The sequence below is a fragment of the Canis lupus genome, chromosome 11, assembly GCF_011100685.1.
Source record: "Canis lupus familiaris isolate Mischka breed German Shepherd chromosome 11, alternate assembly UU_Cfam_GSD_1.0, whole genome shotgun sequence".
NCBI lineage: Eukaryota > Metazoa > Chordata > Mammalia > Carnivora > Canidae > Canis > Canis lupus.
The window spans coordinates 12,503,226-12,509,225 of record NC_049232.1 but is presented as its reverse complement, the minus strand read 5'-3'; the positions used below and the strand labels follow the sequence as shown (position 1 = coordinate 12,509,225).

Genomic DNA, 6,000 nt, shown 5'->3' with positions numbered 1-6,000 from the left:
TACCTGCCATCATAATGCTTGGGCCTCTGTCTTTTCTAGGTTATCCTCAATCCCCCACAATAGCTGCCACTAAGGCTCCAACAGCCAATTTTCTTGTTAATAGTGGCCATAAAAGTGGGCTTAGCTAGTTACTCATGGTTATGAAAAGAACTGTTCTGGAGGGGGGTGTCTCTGGTTCTAGACTTCAAACCCTAGCCAAAGTCTCTTGTTGATATGCAACTTCATCTAGATGAAAAATACAATCAAATTTGTTCTAGAAAGCAAATCCCAATGTATGTTTGTTTGCATAACAATGTTTCTTTAGTGGCAGGTGTTTTTTTGTTTTGTTTTGTTTTTTGTTTTTTGTTTTTTTACCTCTGGGAAGATTTGGAATATAGAAATGAGGAAGCAGTTAATCCACATTATTAAGATATTTTTGTTAAGGAATAATCTTAATTAATAAGAGATTATTTATGTATTTATTTAGAGAGTGTGAGCAGGGGGCAAGGTAGAGGGAGAGGGAGAGAGAAAATCTCAAGCAGACTGTGTGATGACCATGGAGCCTGTTGCAGTGCTTGATCTCATGACTCTGAGATCATGACCTGACCTGAAATCAAACATCAGATGCTTAACCGACTGAGCCACCCAGGTGCCACAGGAATAATCTATATTTAGATATTTACAATGTTTCAGATAATTTGACCTGTTAGGAGGGCCCTGTGATTCCAATTTAACACAAGTGTATAACTGCTTTATATTTGTGATTTTAAGTAAAAATCTTATGAAATTCTCAGACCAATTAAGAGAATTTAAGATTTATCTTCTCTATATATTTAACTCCTTTGATTTATAAGATTCAATTAAGGAACATAGGGTTTCTTTGCAGTGATGTAGATGTTTAAATATTGATTGTGATGATGGTTGCACAACACTGTGAATAAAATAAAGCCACGGAATTATATACTTCCGTATATGTGTATACTTTTAAGTAGGCTTCGTGGGCATGGAGCCCAACGTGGGGCTCATGACTCTGAGACCAAGAGTTGGACACTTAGCCTACTGAGCCACATAGGTACCCCTGAATTATATACTTTCAATTGTAGGTTTTAAATGGGAGAATTGCATGGCAGCAATGTCCACAATAGCCAAACTGTGGAAGGAGCCCCGATGTTCTCAGCCATCAGAAAGGACAAATACCCACCATTTGCTTCGATGTGAATGGAACTGGAGGGTATTATGCTGAGTGAAATAAGTCAATCGGAGAAAGATAATCATCATATGGTTTCACTCATATGTGGAATACAAGAAATAATTAAAGGGATTATAAGGGAAAGGAGGGAAACTGAGTGGGGAAAATTAGAGAGGGAGACAAATCATGAGAGATTCCTAACTCTGGGAAACGAACAAAGGGCTGCAGAAGGGGAGGGGGGTGAGGGATGGGGTAACTGGGTGATAAACATTAATGAGGGCATGTGATGTGATGAACACTGAGTATTATGCTATATGTTGGCAAATTGAATTTAAATAAAATATTTAAATAAAAAAATAAATGGGAGAATTGTATGGCATGTGAATCATTAACAGAGCTGTTAAAAGAATCATTTGAGGGATGCCTGGGTGACTCAGCCATTGAGCCTCTGCCTTTGGCTCAGGGTGTGATCCTGGGGTCCTGGGATCGAGTCCCATATTGGGCTCCCTATGGGGAGCCTGCTTCTCCCTCTGCTTATGTCTCTGCCTCTCTCTGTGTGTCTCTCATGAATAAATAAATAAAATCTTAAAAAAGAATCATTTGAGTTATTGAGATGGTTGGTTTGTGAGTCAACTGTAACACTGAAAAATAAAATAAATACAGCACTGAAAAATTCAATGTAAGAATATTTAAGAGCATTACATGCAGTTGTAAAAGCCACCCTCAAAAGATATTAAGATTGTTCTTACTTTTAAAATTAGAGATTCAGTTATAAGCCTTGTGAAAATAAATCTAGACACAAGAAACACACAACATGTATGCACTGTTTTGTTTTTTAAGACTTTATTTATTTATTCATGAGACACACACAGAGAGAGAGGCAGAGAGAGGCAGAGAGACACAGGCAGAGGGTGAAGCAGGCTCCATGCAGGGAGCCAGACACAGGACTCCATCCTGGGTTCCCAGGATCACGCCCTGGGCCAAAGGTGGCGCTAAAATGCTGAGCCACCTGGGCTGCCCTGTATGCACTGTTTTTGTTATTTAACTAAATTAACAGTTACTTTATCCATATAAACAGTTTCCAAATATGTTCAAAGGAAGAAATCCAGTGGAGAGGCAGCGTCATTCACTCCAACAAAATGTGCCAGCGATTCACGTGTTTAAAATAAACAATGATTTTGAGTCTAAATACTATTAGCCCAGGTCACTTGATTTACAACCATGGTGATAAATAAATGAGTTTTTAGAAAACACTAACTATGGCTCTGGTCCTGTGCTGATGTGTTCGTGTATATCATCTCTGTGCTTTTCTTAGAAACTGATGGCATGTGATTTATTTGAGAGCTCTCTTTCTCCAAATCCCCCTCTCTAGATTGTTCCAATGTAGAGATGGACAAAGAAGGGCCTCTTGGGACATTGTCAGATACAGTGATGGGAAGATGCAGAGATGCCCTGCAGGTTCCATTGTGTCCTCACTGTCCTTACTGTCCTAAATCCCTGCAGCCCAGCTGTGGCCCCAGGCTCACCACATGATGTGTAGTTGTGGACTAAACAGCCCATGGTTTGGACAGGAAAGTTTCCCCTTCTTTCGCCACCTTACTCACAAATCACGTTCCCCAAAGGTATGGCTTGGGGATCCAGTCAGTGTAGTTTGGATTACTCACCACCCCGCGAGGACCAGCATCTGGAGGGTTCCACCCAAGGTACTGCATATTGGAAAATAGATAACTTTTCGAAAAGGAAAGCAGACTTTGGGTAGGGCTAATGAGAGGGGTTCCAGTCTTCTGAACTTCCCTGCCTGGGCATCGGACATGTGGCTGAAGCATCTTACAGGGTTCCGCCCCGCTACCATCTAACTGCAGATGCATGAGCAACTCTAAGCAAGAGCAGCAGAACTGCCTCATTGAGGCTAGACAGGCCAAAGAATTGTGTTTAAGCTGTTAAATTTTAGAGGGCTCTGGAGCAATACATAAGTGAAAAATCTGGGTGCAACAGTATTTTTCTGGATATGGCATCACCGGGGCCGCACACTTGAGAGCCCCTGCTACTCTGACCTGGATGGAAATACTTCAGAGTGGAGGGGGCATTTCTCATCCCATAGATCTGAATGCATGTCTCTCACTCTGCTAATTACTGTAGCTGCTAGTGCGTTCCCTTTACTTTTGTATTCTTTACCTGGGGCAGAGGGGGTGGGGTGGTGCGGCTCAGTGTCTTTGAGAACCACAACCACTTTTCTGAGTCCCTGTCTTTGGACGTGTTTCAGGATGAACATATTTTGAATTTTAGACTGTTTGCTTTCTTTCTTGCATGGAATTGTAAATATTTCATTGGTAGCAGTTAATATTCTTTTCCAGCTTTCTTAAAAAGATAAGTTATTTTCTCTCTGTATAATTATGTTCTTTTCCAAGATAACTTCTTTTGGAGAAGAAGATAGTTTCCTGTAGTTCTGCCTTCTTGATACAGTTCTGTTTATCCATTTATATTTTCCCCAAAGTTTTGTGATCTAATACATTGATTTTCTGCCATATTCAACTTGCTTTTAACTGCCTATGTTTGTAGACATAATAGCATCAGTGCTTAGAAGACCAGACTCTGAGTCAGACTACTTTGGATTGAATTCAGGGTGAACCACGTAGTAGTTAGATATACTCTCAGTAGTGTGTATCTTGGCTGAGATATTTAACTTCCATCAAATCCTTTTCATACCCTGGGGAGAAAATAGAGAAAGTAGCAATGCCTAACCTATGGGAACATTGAAAGTATTAAATGAAAAAAAAAAAAAAATCAGCTGGCACATGGGAAGCACTTGATAAGCGGTTGATGGTATTATAGGGAAACTTTATTAATAATAAAGGGAGAAGTTAAAATCACCAACCCTGATTTTAATTTATCAAGTAGGTGCATGTTCATAAATGAAATCCTGGAAAACAAGTGGGAAAAAAAAACCTATATTATATAGGTTTTTCACTCTATATTATATCACCTAGAGAAAATCACTGTTCACATTTTGATTTCATTTATATGCATGTGTAACAAAACGTTATTGTGATTTCCATACTACATTTTTTATATTTAACATTATACCCTGACCATTTCTACAAAGAAATAAATATTATTCCACACAATTATGTCTAATGGCTACATGATACTGTAATAATAACCATCATAATTCCTTTTCTTTTTTCTTTTTCATTTTCTTTTGCAAACATGAATTTAGCTTTTGTTTAAAATCTTTAATGCATACTAATTGTCTCAGGATCAAATTTACCTTTTTTTAAAATTTTAATTCCAGTATAGTTAACATACAGTGTTATGTTAATTTCAGATGTACAGTACAGTGATTCAACAATTTTTTAAAAGATTTTTATTCATTTATTCATGAGAGACACAGAGAGAGGCAGACACATAGGCAGAGGGAGAAGCAGGGTTCCTGCGGGGAACTCAGTGCAGGACTTGACCCCAGGGCCCCGGGATCATGCCAGGCCTGAGACAAAGGCACTCAACCACTGAGCCACCCAGGTGCCCCTGATTCAAGAATTGTATACCTTACTCAGAGGTCATCATGATGACCATGATTATCTTTCGTGATTACCTATATAGACACACAATAAGTCTCTTTAACCAGGTCCCCGATTTTGGATATTTAAGCTATATCCAATTTTCCCCTCTTAGAGACTACTGGGCATAAGTTCACATAGTGAACTTGTTTGCTCCCATGTGTGACTATTTTTTCAGGATAAATTCTGAGAAACTGGATTATTTTAAAACTATCAAAAACTTGTATCACGTATTTTTCAAGTTGTTACCTATTGTTGAAATGTCTCTCATAGGAAGTATATCTTTACTTGTTTTTTTTTTTTTTTTTTTTTTTTTTTTTTGCTGCAAAAAGCTTTATTGTCTCCATTTGGTCCACGTTTTGGGAAAGGGCTCCAGAATGGTTAAAAAGCTGCCTAGTGGCTGCATGGGAAAAGGTTCAGGCACAAGCCCTGGCACCGGAGGTGGGGGGGGGGGGGGGTTGCCAGAGGAGCCCCTCAAAGGCTGCTGGTCTCCAGGGGCTCCTAGTCGTGCTTGAGAGTGAGCCTTTCGAAAAGATACTCGCCCAGCCCAGCCCGGGGGTGGCCAGCTGCGGAGGTTAGTCAGGTGGTCGCCCATCTTCTTGATGAGTTTTACCTCCTCATCTAGGAAGTGGATGTCCAGGAAGTCACAGAGATGGGGATCCGCGCGGGCAGGACCCAGGGCATGCAGATCCAGAAGGGCCTGGTTCCGGCTCTTCTCCAGAAGCAGGGCGGCTTCCGTGGCGTCCAGGGTCTTCCCCCACTCATCTTGGGCCGGTTTCTGCACGTCCTGGAAGAGGGCGCGGCCGCCGCGCTGGTTTTGCATCTTCAAGAAACGCCCCGCGCCCTCGCCCTCGCGCTTCTCCTCAGCCAACTCGCGGAAGAAGGGGCCCCCACCCTCCAGAGCCGCACCGTCACGGTCGAAATAGAAGCCCAGAGAGAGGCAGGTGTAGGAGGCCCGCAGGTGCATGTCGGCCAGGCGGTTGACGGCGGCCTCCACCTCGGTAGAAGAATTCTGACGAATCTGGGAGCTCATGGTTGATCCTGGACAAGGAATTAAATTCAAACTTGGGTGTTCGCTGCCGGTGGCAGAAGATGGCCAGGAAGATGGCCCCGAAGGTTGCGACTGGAAAAAAGGTTGGAGGGTGGCCGTTGGCTGGTAGAAGGGGCGTCCCTGGGTCTGTTCCGTCCAAACACTGTTGAAGCAAGAGACAGATCCGCAGGACCGCCGAAAGCACCTATATCTTTACTTGTAATAGCATTCAAGTTCCAGGACAG

General features: G+C 41.9%; 1 pseudogene; it reads right to left on the bottom strand.

The window, feature by feature from the left end:
- Window positions 1–5,066: 5,066 nt before the first annotated feature.
- LOC608625 lies at window positions 5,067–5,991 on the bottom strand (annotated as a pseudogene).
- Between the last annotated feature and the right edge of the window lie 9 nt (window positions 5,992–6,000).